At 40.3% G+C, this 14,099-nt stretch overlaps 1 protein-coding gene across 4 annotated transcripts in view; it reads right to left on the reverse strand.

The window, feature by feature from the left end:
* Positions 1-14,099, reverse strand: part of Cpeb4 (cytoplasmic polyadenylation element binding protein 4) — a 61,978-nt gene that overhangs the window by 25,304 nt on the left and 22,575 nt on the right. The window lies entirely within an intron of this gene.

Here is a 14,099-nt window from a genome sequence, read left to right on the forward strand (position 1 = left end):
GTGATCAAGTGTCCCTCAGATTTAGCTACTCATAACATATGAACTACCTAACTAGTAAGGTCGTTTCCAAATCACCACCCAAAATATGTTCATCTATACCACTGTGTTCTGACATCAATCTATTAAAACAATCTTGATATTTTATGCCCCATAAGTATGAAAAAATTTTCCTTGGGGTTGGTTGTTACTTTTTTTGAAGAATGCAATTAACTATAATATCTTATGTGTTTTTTTTCCTTATGAAAAAGGCTTTCACAGGTAAAGGCAAGCAATGCAGGCAGCTTTGGATTCAGGGTTTGGGCTGTGCAAAGTGAGCACTCACTAAATGCCTGGCCACTTAGCTTCCAAGTTTGAAATAGTTTATAAGTTCTGAAGCTAAAATCACTATTCAAGCTACTTCCAAAAAGAACTTGTGAAAGCACTCAAAGTGTTGGATGAACTGTCTCCCGGTCTGGCAAGGGAAAGCAATGGAACTTCTCTGCCTCTAAGAAACTGTATTTCTGTTTTGTGAAGTGCCTCTCTATATAGAGTGAGCTATCTGGACCACAAATCCTCACTGAATACTTACTGTATACATGCTAAGTTACAAAATAAATATCATTGTGGTAACATTTTTAAGCCTCCATACCCCACATACCTATTTTTAATCAATCTTCAAAAAAATGGTGGAGAGCCCTCAGCAGGTTCAGCAAGGGCTGAAAAACTGGCTGCTAATTCTCTACTATGGTCAGGAGTAGCTGCCAATATCTAACTCTGAGGTACAAAGGTCGCTTTAGGGAAGAGCACTGAGCTCTGGCCTCACAGAGTAGTGAGGCTTATGGGCTGTGGAAAAAGCAGAGAGGAGGCAGAGTCTGCCAAGCCTTCAGGCTGGCACAGGCCTTCTCTAAATGCCAGCACGACTCTACTCAGTTCTGAGAACCAGAGCTAATGTGGTCCCGTCGCTCCAACACCACATACAAACAACTCTTCACAAGGAAGTTCCAATGTGAGACTCTTGCCTCTGAAAGGAACTCACAGGAATGCGCCATGTCACGGAAAGAGAAGAACATTGTCTGCTGCCAGAATCTGTAACTAACCTACATCTCAAACCTTGGGTCCAACATGGACACACCACAACTAACTAAACTTTCAACCAATATAAAATTAAAAAAAAAAGGTTTTTTAAGATAAAATTAACTGCTCATTAAGATTTCAGCTTATTGCTACGTAGGGAGTGAATGGAGAAATGGAGCTGGGGGAAAAGTGAAACCTGATTTTGATACTTCAATTTCTGTCTAAATACTGTTTTGTTTCTTTACTGTCGATGTGCAGGTCAAGTACTCAACTCTGGCAAATGCCACTGGAGTTGATTTAACTCCAGCTTGGACTCTTCTCCTGTCATAGCATACTTAAAAAAATGGACCTGAGATGTGTGAAGCAGGAACATGGCATGGACCACTAAACTTCACCTGATTTTTTTTTTTTTTAATGAAACATGCCTAGATTTTGTTGCCATATAATCCTCTAAGCAAATGAGTTAACAGAAGCTATTAAAACCACTTTCATCATCAAACATTTTTTTAAAAGATGAACTAAGAAGATAACACATAAATAGAAGCATTTATATTGATTAAAATTAAGGGCTGAGCGAGCGGTCTTTGCACTTCTGAGGACACGCTCTAATTTCTTTGGTGCTGGCACTGTGGTTGAAGCTGGGGCTGTTCCACATGAGCCACGTCTCTTATTTTGGGCTGAAAAAGGCTATAAACAACAGTGGGAATCCAAGTGACAAATTACCATACTGGCTGGCCCAGTTGAAGAAAGTTCAAACAACAAACACATTTTCTGGTTATTTTTAGAGGGCAGAAAAATCTTTCGACTTCACAGACACAAAAATTTGGCTGAGCTCAGGTGCGTGCCTACGTTTAGGTGACTGACATTTCACAGCTGGTCTGCTCCTTAGCTTTCTACCCTGCACCCAAGATAAAGCATGCCACTGCCGCTGTCAGCACCATCCCAGCTGGACACTGTGAGCCTCCAACAACCTTAACTTGCCTTCTGATAAGGTTACCGCTGGGGAGCACCAGCTTTCATCCTGAGAGGCCCATATCATATGCATGGGATATCCTCCTAAAACCATCAAGAAGTCTTCCCCTACTTTTAAAGAATCAGCAGTGACATTAAGAGAATTTTTCTTTTTACATTTCACAATATTTCCCAATTCTGTAAATTCTTTCTACAACTAACAAATCTAAAAACGTCATTTATAATTATGGGTACCATCTCTCCTCTGGAAATTCTCCCAAAGTGTAAGAAGGACCTGAACCTTCTTACAAGCTACCCCCATGCTCCTCTGTGCTTTGTGTCTCCTTTGCTCTGTGGATGCCAATACTGTTCATTATCTTCCTCTTCCCATTCAGTGACTAAGTTCCTGACTCTCCCATCCCATAGGTCCACAGTGGGACTCATTGCACATTCCCAGCCAAAGACTGGATATTGTGTTTGTGTCTTGGTGCCTATCTGCCTATCTAAAGAGTTCTTTTTTGAAATCCTCAGCAAAAGTTAGCTCCAGAATGGTACATTTGTCTTAGTTATGAATCTAAATAAGCATTTCATTAACACCAAAAATAAAAAATCACAGGTCATATTACTTTCCTTACTGTTCGGAGAAATGTATAACAACATGCATCTATATACACCTACCTATTGATTTTGAATCACAGTCATCTCCTTATCCTAAGCCTTCTCTGTTCTTTTTGATAATTTTATTGCTTTCCCTTTATTAGGATCTCATCTGGCAGAAACCAGAGAACCATCCTTATCAAACCGGCTTCTTTCGTTTGCTGGGGGTTATGGCTCTCCTGTCTTTTCTGTCAACAGCTCATTTCTTTTAGTATTAGAGAATGTTATACTGTTTGTAGGAACTCCTAAAGGATATTCAAATACTTCCAAGTATACCAGTTACTAGTTAACCTGTTAGAGGTTTGTATTAAGGATACAAGCTTTTGGAGGAACTTTTCAAGGTCATCTTTTTTCAAGATACTTTTCCCAAAATGGAAACCTTGTTTTAAATTAGCTTTCTAATTCTAGCCACAGCAATAGCCAGTCTTATGTAACCATTCAGCTAGTGGATAAATTCTCTTTATCTCTTTTATATAATAAGTGCTCTTAGGAACTAAATTGTTAAAAAAAAAAAAACAAAAAACAAACCAAAACTACATTTCCTATTTGGGCATCAGAAAACAATGAGCTCATTCTACTGAACTTAAAACATAAGTATTGTATAGTGAATAAAGGATAAAGTAAAAATAATTGAGATAGGTGAACATAAAGATAACCCAGTGCCTGTGGTCTTGCTGGGTTCATTTTTTGATAACTTATCTATCTATACGTGGATGACACTAGGATTTTAAGTAAATGAATGTATTTGATGGCTAAAATTCAATCCCTGAAGGCTTTTGCTATTGACTGTGTTATAGGCATAAAAAACACTTCGTGATCAGCACTCCTCCTCTTAACGGACACTATCTTCAGAAATGCATATGTCTCTGCAGACAGCTCTGGCATTTGGAGCCAGGGCCTAGCACATCTCATCCAGAAGCCAGAGGCTGTATTTGTAGATACTATTCAACCTAGCCAAATAGAGGGAACTGAGACAATGTGACTTGGGAAACAACATTACCAAATTCTACAGCTAGAATAGGCCTGTGGACCAACTTGTCAGTTCCATGCTGGGCATCCGTTAGTTGGAAAGACCACTGCTTAGCAAATGGACGGACTTAAGAGTTAGTAAGTAGGGTCTAACAGTATGTACTATCCCATTCTTTTAGGACTGAGCAAGTCCATCAAGGAGATAAAAGGCAATGCTCTATTTTATTAGTAATAAGTGTACAAGTTACTTTCATAATTAGAACTTATTTTCCAAGGAGAACCCAGGTATTATTGCTGCAGATGATTCATCAGGAAATGATATAGTAAAAGTATATCCTTCAAACACAAACAATGAAACCTATCAGACTCTCTACAGAACTGCTGGCTATCATTCTATGATCTTCTATTCTTCATAGCCAATTTGTGACATAGTACAAGTCAAGTTATATAAGAAATAACAGCTTTGCTGTCTAGAACATAGACAATGTGGTCCTATACAATCTAAAGTAGCATGAAATGCTACATTATTTTTTCAATTAGCTCAAGCTAGATACTCTAAAAGAAAAGGAGTTTTCAGTGACCCACATTAAAACTTACTAACTTCTATACACATACATATATACATATATGTTTGTATATGGACATACATTATACTAGTTATTTAAGAAAAATTCTGAGAGTGATAATTTTAGTTCACATATAAGTCAAAGTTATACTGTCACAAATTCTGATTAAAGGTAACAGATAAGCTTTACATACTTTTGTTTTTAATCAACATTGCCTGATACTTGTAGCAAGATGGTGTTATGGATACCTGGACAAAATGTCGCAAAGGCTAAAGGCCCATTATAAATTCACTGGTTATGATACCAACTTTGTATTTACACAAATGCTGAACCAATGTCAGTATGACCTAATGCAATGTACTCACTATGTTCTGTACCTTATGATAAGAAGACTTCTTAACAATCAAAGTCCATAACCTTACTTGGTCTCATGATCTACCCGTCCTGTAACCAACTGTTTATAGCATTTCTATATGAAATCACAAAGGAAGAACTGGCACTAATATCAGCTACAAATTCTTGCTCTTTCTAAAAACCCGTTTAAAACAAACTTCAAACATACAGAGTTAAGGCTAAACAAAAACCCTCTATAAGATGGCTGTGGTCATTAGCGTGAGGACCAGTGAAAATCCTTACACCTGCTCTTTCCTATCCATCCACAGAGCCATTTCCCTACCTCACAAAATCCACCAGGCATCCAGATCTGCTAACTCATCACTTCTATTTCTGGTTACTGGTTACTTCCTCTGTGGAATGCCCTCCTCTCTCTGAGCCCCAATGTCTTACCACTCAAGCTCTACCTCCATTTCTTCTACAGTCCCTTGCCCTGCAGGCCTTATTTCCCATGGAAGTCCCCCCAGTTTCATGGCACCCATGCTCTGGTTCACTCTGTATGGTAGCCCCTCTCATACAAGGTTACTGAGTGTCTTAGTTTCATTTCCTGTTGCTGTGATAAAATACCCCAGACAGGAACTTAAGGAAGAAAGGTTTTATTTTGCTCATAATTCTAGATTACAACCCATCATCATTTTGGGGAAATCAAGGCAGCAAGAACCTGAAGTACATCCATAGTCAAAAGCAGCCAGAGAATGAAAGCATGCATGCTTCCCAGTGCTCAGTTAACTCTCTCCTAGAGCTCCGCCCATTCAGTTAACTCTCTCCTAGAGCTCCGCCCACTCAGTTAACTCTCTCCTAGAGCTCCGCCCACTCAGTTAACTCTCTCCTAGAGCTCCGCCCATCAGTTAACTCTCTCCTAGAGCTCTGCCCATCAGTTAACTCTCTCCTAGAGCTCCGCCCACCCAGTTAACTCTCTCCTAGAGCTCCGCCCACCCAGTTAACTCTCTCCTAGAGCTCCGCCCACTCAGTTAACTCTCTCCTAGAGCTCCGCCCACTCAGATGGTAGCACACATTTAGGACATAGGTCTTCGTACTTCAGTTTAACTCAGGTGACAATCCCTCACAGGCCAAGCTGGATGACTGCTCCTTGGTCCTCTCTTCACAGGTGATTCCCATTGTCAAACTGTCACCCAAAACTAACCGGCACACTTCTTTTTAAGCTTTCTCTTCCTCTATGGTAGCAAACTCTTTGAAAACAGACTGACAGTCTTGGATTCCAGAACCCAGGCACAGAAAAGTACTCAGTAATCAGCTGCTGGGTGAATGGAGTGGGGGTGGGGATGGAGGTGCAGAGGGTGGAAATGTCTCTACCTTAGAAGATACAGGAAAAAGGATAAAATCACAGCCTTGTAATTTACTTCACATTGCTGAATCTTAGGGACACAGAGGTCCCTATTTCCATTTATAGGCATTGTGAGAGAGTCCTAAAATAAGCTCTGTAGAGTGATAAGACCCTCTACCCCTAGTGTGTAGGAGTAGTTCAGCAATTAACAGCAATTCCTCCCATCTCCAACAATAGCCAAAGATAAGCAATGACTTTCCACCTTCAGGAGAAAGGACGCCAGGCAGTTTCTTCTGTCTAACGAGTACTCAACTGGAATTTTTGGAAAGGCAATAATAATTCAGGGAATCTTTTGGCTTCAAGGAATTAGAAGTTTATTAGTGTCTTTGGTTGCAAACAGAGATGTACATCTTTTCTGAGAAAAAAAGAGAAGACAAAACTCAAGCGCCCGCCTTTTATCAAACTAGCACAGTAGCAGAAGGATTTCAGGAAAGGGAAACCTCAAAACTCACCTTACGTTACGAGTATTAATATAAACAAGGCACCTTCTTTTTGTACCAGAACCTCAAATTCCAATTTTAAATAGTAATAGGACAGTGGAAAACAAGACTGTAAAAGCCAAAGTAATACATTTTTACAGAATGAAAGACTACCCGACTATAATTCAAGGCAGCTGTAAAGTTGCAAGGTCTAAAAGCAGCTAAAAGTTCCAGGCAGAAGGGAATGTCTGCAGAGAAGCTACCAAGGAGCTGACCTAATTAAGGAATTCAAAAGATCCCGACTGCCTGGAAAGCTAACAGCAAAGCAGCAAGCAGGAAGGCTGTGTTTATCCTCAGCAGAGCTTGCTTGACTCTGGATGCTGCAGTGAGAGGACGCAGCACCGGGAACTTGCCTTAAGAGGATGTCAGAATACCAGTGATTAATGACAAAAGTTTAAGTTTTTAACAAAAAAGGGTATGTTTTTCTGTCCAATTAAAGCAGCCATAGCTGGTTTAAAAGGAGGGGAAGGTATAATCTAATGGGAAGAAAAGTAGAAAAACAGACCAACAAGCAAGGGAAGGGGGAGCAGTGGCCCTGAGTCACCTGGGGATCAGGCTCCTTAGGCCCCAGGAAGCCAGAGGCATGAGAATCAGTGGGCAGAACAGCGGCCTCCACTCTGTGACAGGGAGTTAGTGCGAGGGCCACCCCTTCTATACAAGATTACCATGGATCATTATAACACAGATTTTAAATTGAATCCCTAAACTGAAGCTAAGAACTATCAATGCCTACTCCATGGAAGCATGCAAAGCCACACTGCTTACATCTTATGTTCACTTCCTGCTACACTACAAAGGCTTGACCACTGAATATGAGGCGCGAGGCTATGCTCCTTTCAGAGACCCTCTCACCCTTACTGGGAAACTGAGTAACTTGTAAAGAAAGTTGTTTTACCTTTCTGGGCTTTATCTGTTCTCCATTATAAACTAGAGATCACAAAATTCAGAGAAAAAGTTTCTGTAGGATCTAGGTTGGAGACAATTCTCCAAAGAGAGAGAATTAAAAAGAGACGGTGCCAGTAGTAGCTTCCTGCTAGGACATACATGCACTTCACTACTGTCCACAGACAGTGACCAAGTTACTTCAGAGCAGAAACACACAGCGGAAGGGATCTCACAGAACAGAGCATGTGCCACCTTTGGGAGCTGGAATAGAGGCAGGGGCCAAATGTAGGAGACCTCCAGCCACATGGCCATGTCTCATCATACCAGGGTTGTCCACATTCTTCTAGAACGGTCTCAAATGACAAATATAGCTTCAAATATAGAAAGGAAGCTCCAAAATGCTGTTCTCTGGAGATGACAATATAAGGTAAGTGAATACATCTCCATTGTCTTTTCCTTATCCTCTGTTTCTTCTTCCTTTATAGTCCTATGTTCTTTTGGGTTCTAGGGAACCCAACCTAGGTTCTAGGGAACCTAACCGCAGAAGCATAAAGCAGAATAATCAGAGAAGGTGTCTAGAACTATCTCATAATCTTTAATAAATATTAAGAGGCCTATTGCAAGGAAAATATTTCATAGTGGCTTCACTACATAATAAAGACTCCCAGCTCTACCTTACTCAAAACATGAAAACAAAACAACTAAAACTTCAGTAAGTAACAGTGAGAACTCAGCAACACCTTTAAATGCATTTCAACTGCCTTGCATCAGCATTCATACTGTTTGGAAAACAACCATGTATGTGCAAAGTGTGCTGGTAAACATTACATGAAAATGTTCACACAGGCTCAGACCCTTGAATGTTTGGTCTCCAGTTGGTAGAGCTGTTTAGGGAGGCTGAGAGGGTGTGGCCTCCTTAGAGGAGGTTTGTCAGTAGGACTGGGCATCGGGGTTTAATAGCTTTGTGCCATTTCCAATATTCTCTCCACCTCTTGCTTGCTGTTTGAGATATGAGCTCTTAGCTGCTCCTGCCACCATTGTGGACTTTAACGCTCTAGAAGCAAAAGCCCAAATGAACACTTCCTTCTAGAACAGTGGTTCTCAACCTTTCTAATGCTGTGACCCTTTAATACAGTTCCTCACGTTGTGGTGCCCCGAACCATAACTTATTTTCATTGCTGCCTCACGACTGTAATTTTGCCACTGAGCAGCATTTTAGTTCCAAAGACCATTAGAATTATGTGTTTTCTGATGGTTGTGACCCACAGATTGAGAACCCCTGTGTTAGCCTATAATAGACATCCTGAAATATTAAGAAATAAGAAGAAACACATTTGGCATCGTGTTCAGACCTGGCTCAGTGATTACCAGTGATGTGGCCTTGTGTTGATGGCTTTCCTCTGGACCTTATTTTCCTCACTTATAAATGAAAGGGTGGAACTTAGCATCCGTTGTCTGTACATTACATTAGAAGAGTTGACAGTGTTTACAGTATTGAGTAGCTTGCAGAAAGAATACGATCCGAAACTTCAGTTAGGGTCACGAGCCCTGTAAGAGTTGCATAGCAGATATTCTGCATAGCAGATATTCACATGAGGATTTATAACAGCAGAAGAATTACAGTTATGATGTAGCAACAAAATAATTTATGGCTGAGAAGTCATCACAACAGGAGAAACTGTATTAAAGGGTCACAGCACTAAGAAGGTTGAGAACCATTGAGTCAACAGCTTCTGCTCATCAGTGTGAGATCAGCTGACTTAAAACATGTATATTTACTCAATCGTGCCAGACATTATTCAGAATTTTATAGCTAGTAGACATTTTAGATTTGTTTCAAGTTATTTATAGCTTTTATTAGTCAGGACCATTCTTTAGAACAAAGGTTTGCGCTCTATTGCTAATTTCTTGGGCACTAAAAAGCAAGTCTTCTAATTAGTTGACTCCTCTTTTCTGATATATAGCACTGGCATGTACCCCTGGGGATCTGGAAAGATTCTGGAACTACCTTCCCTTCAGAGTCTGACTGGGCTGTTTTCCAGGCAACTCAGAATAAAACAAAACCTGGCTTTTAGAGTTGGGCGCACTAGTGTGGGACCGGATCCAGAACCAGCCAGTTAGAATAATGAAGCTCAGGAGGCAGCATTGCCGTCCTGGGTATTTTTCAGAGAAGTAAGCAATTTAAAACTAGTTAAGTTTATTCAAGGTTTTGTTGTTTGTTTTCCTTCTAAGTTTCTAAGTTTTGGTACTGAGTACATGGGCACCAGGAAATAAAAACGAAATGTAAATCACGTGTAAACAACGGATAAGTAATTAACTGCACACATTCCATAGGCAAGTATTCCAAGCATATTAGGAACATTTGTAAAAATTTCATGCATGTGTAAGAGTGCACAGTGTGCATGTTAGTGTAGTGTGTATGCAGGTTGTGCTTACACAGAGGCCAGAGGAGGACATCAGGTGTCCTGCTCTACCATTCTCCTGCCTTACTCCTCAGAGACAGGTCTCTTGTTGAACCTGGAGCTAGACTGAAGGTTAACGAGCCTAAGCAATCCCGTCTCCTCACCTTGTAGTACAGTGGTTAATGGGCGGGCACATGACTACTTCTGACTTTTCTTTCACAGGGGTTCAAATCGGAACTCAGGTTCTCACCTTGCATGACAAGGGGTCTTACCACTGAGTCTTTCGCTCTTTCCAGGAAGTAATTTCTTCACATCCTGGACTGTTCTTTCCTTGCTGTAGCTAAGTTAACTGCAAAAGGAATCTTGGATGTTTTTATGACAGGTATGAACCAGGCAACCTGGTTGGTTCCCTTTGCCAAAATCCCCCAATACCACAGGGGGGACTACACACCATGATCAAGGAAGGCCTGAGGACTCTTAGAGACGACAAATTATTTACTAAATGGGGACTTGCATATGGGATTGTCAGGAAATGCACTAGCAAGAATACCTCTATGTAAAAGTTTTATAGAAACCTCTGAGAAGGAAAAAGACAAATAAGTGACATCATCAAAAAGTGTACAGCACACACATTAATATGGACAGGAAGCGACAGCAGCGTGGGCTGTTTAATTTTGAACCCCTTTCCTCATTTACACAGCAGAAGTCTTTAAGATGTTTACTGACAAAGTGCTAGGTTGCTGAAAACTTGCTAAAATATCACTCAGCTTTCCCGTGTAAATGGAGACCATTACTATTTTTTGTCCACGATCTGGTGTAACCTGTGCTTATTTAAGCTACACCCAATACTTAAGGGGGCAGTGTAAAACCACGAAATCATGTGCAAAGTGTGACTTTACTAGTGCTTGTTATCTGAAAAGTGTCTACCAAATTTGGTTTCTACCTTTATCAGCTCTGTCCCTGCCCCATGGTATGTTAAACAAAATTAAGTCATAGCAGGCATAGGATACGGGAGCCTTAGTGAGGCTGAAAATAATAACGTTGTGAGGTAACTTTTTGAAAATGCTTAACATTCTAATAACAAATGGTTTAGGATTACTCTTCTGCCCTGGCCCTCCTTACCCTTACCTGCCATCCACATACAGTCAGAGTTGTGGCACTGCTCTAAGGTGACAATGACCACCCAATTTTTGCAAACTCAAAATAGGATTCTTTGTGCTCAATGTCCAAGAAGAGAATAAGGGACTGCTTAGGCAATTTTGACCTCATGTCATGGATGACATAAGATAAACTCCTGCTTTGTGACAACTGCTTATATAATTTTTAGAATAAAAATAAGCATCAAATATTCTATCACAGATGTATGTCAGAGGAGAGGATCACAAGTGGATCTGAGGGTAACCAGGACGTGTGTGCTGTGTAACTGGTTCAGTCAGAAGCACAGTGGGGATGATGTCGATTCAATCCTACGAGCAAATCAATGTTCAGAACCACATTCCCTCTCGCCTAGGCCAGGCCCTATCCTCTCCTCCCCAACTGTTTTTTAAAAGATAGAAACCCCCAAATCTGAAAGAGTAAACCAGCATGTTCACAGTCTACTCTGCTGACACAGCCATTGAGGTTCCACCAAGTAACCCTGAAAGCTAGCAGCTGCTCGGAGTTCAGCCCACCCAGCAATGACTCAAGGAAACCCACCCGTCCTCTTCCACACAGCCCAAGAGAAGGCTATTCAGGATGCTCCACGTCCCCAGCTAGGAAAGGGAAAGTGCAGGGGAGGAAACACCCTTCATTTCAAACCACCCACACACAGTTAATTGTAGTGCAGTTGAAATTATACTCTTTATATGTCTCTCACTCCATTACTCAGGAGACTTTTAGAAGTAAGTCAATTTTCTTCTTTGGAAATCTCGACCACTCCCCTGCTCAGCTGCTTTGAGTTACTTGGTATCATCCAAAGGGGACAAGAAGAAATCAGTGTTCTCAGCAAGCTGGGTCCCATAAGCAGGGAGGCTACTTGGCTGAGTCTGAACTCCAGATACATGTAATGTTTAAGATTCCCCCAATTTTCCAGAAGACACTTGATAGCATAGATAGTAACTTAGTTGAGAGGGGAAGATTGGGTTGTGAATCCAAGGTAAATGAGTTGTGTTTTGCCCTGTCTTTTTGGTTCTTCCTCATTGCAGTTTGTACCATGCCTGCTCTATGCCCCTTAAAGGAAAGTGTCTAACCCTTGTGATTTATCTCCATGTAGACAGAGGCCAATATTTAAATAGAAAAGGGGCAAATACTACATACATACATGTACACGTGTGCACGCACAAACACACACCCCTCACACACACCCCTCATCATACACACTTCTGACTGAAAATTAAACATTATGTTAAAGGCTAGCCTGTTTTCATGGAAACTCCTTTCATTTTTGAAAGTCTTGTTTATGGCCAAATTATTTCAGGTTCATAAGACATGACACAAATAAATGACCAACTATAGACCTCATTCAATAGCTTTCAGTAGGTAGTCTAGAGTTCTCTCAGAATCAGAACCTACATGAAATCAAGTCAAAGGCCTCGGCATATCAATATACATCATCTGTTCTCTGAAACAGAGAACTAAGTGATGACAATTTGGAATATAAAAATATTAAGAAAACTGTATATAAGGAAGGTTTGCCAGACATTATCTAATCTCTCCCAAAAAGTAGCACTAAATTCATTTTTTCTGAATGGCAAAGATAAAGAATTTGCATAATTATCCTAACCACCACTTGTATGAAATTAATGAAATGAGCATTATGCACTGAACATCAACTGAATTTCATTATTTTCTTCTAAAGAGATTATTATAAATTCTTTTGCTTAGCAGCAAAGAGGCACAGATGGAATCACCACTTGCTCATGCATTTAATCTTTTGTTTAAGGGGAAAAATGTACAGTAATGAAAATAGTAGGGGAAAGACCCTGAAATTAATATATAAGGAAATAGAAAGACATCCAAAGTGTTTAAAGTGGAAGGTCGCAGCACCTTTGGCAATCAGGAACTAAAGTGCAGAACATTCTTTTGTTAAGTCCACAGTTCTTAAAATAAATCCATACGAATTAGGAAGCAAGTGAGGCAGAAACATGCATACATACATTTCTAACAGGTTCCTCAGGCGTGGAAGGCTTCATAAACCACAGGCACTACAGACAACCGTTACTGCTTACATGCAGACTTAGCATTTGACATCACACACACACACACACACACACACACACACACACACACACACACACACACACACACGAATCACTTGTAATAAGTATGCTGACTCTCATTCCTCCCAAAACCTGAAAGCGAAATTTATTCTATTTATTCTAAAACAATACGAAAGACTCCATTTTCATTACATTCAAAAGAAAACTATGGCATTGACTCATAATTTAGTTAATAACTGAGGAATAACTGCAGTGTTGCAAGACTCATGGACTGCATTTGTTCTTGCGGTAATCTTGTTGTTCAATTTGCTTTCTAGTGAAATGAAGCAAATTGGATATTAAATTGTCTTTATACATCATTAAAATATTCAATCACTATTATGAAATGGAATTGTCTGACATATTCTAAGTACTAATTTTGTCTCTTTACCCAATGCACCTGACTCCATTCCATAACCTACTTCCTACTTTATTCCTACTTCCCTTTATTCCCTGCACATGCTGAGGGAGAAAGCTCCAAGATTGTTAAAGCTCTTTCTTACTATATACACATAAGAGAAACACATTTTACGACTACTTCATGTGTCCAACCTATGCTTCAGAAGGCTGAAAACAGCTGTGTTCAGGTTTGGCTCTGATCTGCTACTCCCTTTTTAAAAAGCATTGATGTCATAGGCAAGAAAAAAGAATGGTAAATATGAGAGTTCCCCAAACAATCTCCTGGACATCTAAATATGAGTGCATTGCTGGCCCCTGATAATCTAACAGTATTACAGCCGTGCTCAAGGAGTCACATGGGGAAATCAAAACTCACAGACTCAGGCTCTTGGCATGTGAGTCTGGGTGTAGAACAAAGAAAACAAAATTGGTCTGTGGGGACAAGCTTCTGAGGATTGTCACTGCCACTGGTTAGAGAAGGCAATGCAGTTTCCAGGATAAAAATAACACAAGGACCTGCCAACTGACCCCAGCAATGACACAAGGACCTGCCAACTGACCTCAGTGATGATACAAGGATAAAGCCTATGGAGGACCCTTTTCCTCCCCAAACAGCTGAGACCCTGCAAAATGACAGCAACATACAAACTCTTTAAAAACCAGTATTTAAAAATTATTTTAAAACCACAAAAAGCTCTGATATTCATGATCAAATGAAAGCTATGTCCTTTTGAACATCTGTTAAAAGTTTTGAAGAAACCAGT

Source organism: Rattus norvegicus, chromosome 10 (assembly GCF_036323735.1).
Source record: "Rattus norvegicus strain BN/NHsdMcwi chromosome 10, GRCr8, whole genome shotgun sequence".
Taxonomy (NCBI): Eukaryota; Metazoa; Chordata; class Mammalia; order Rodentia; family Muridae; genus Rattus; species Rattus norvegicus.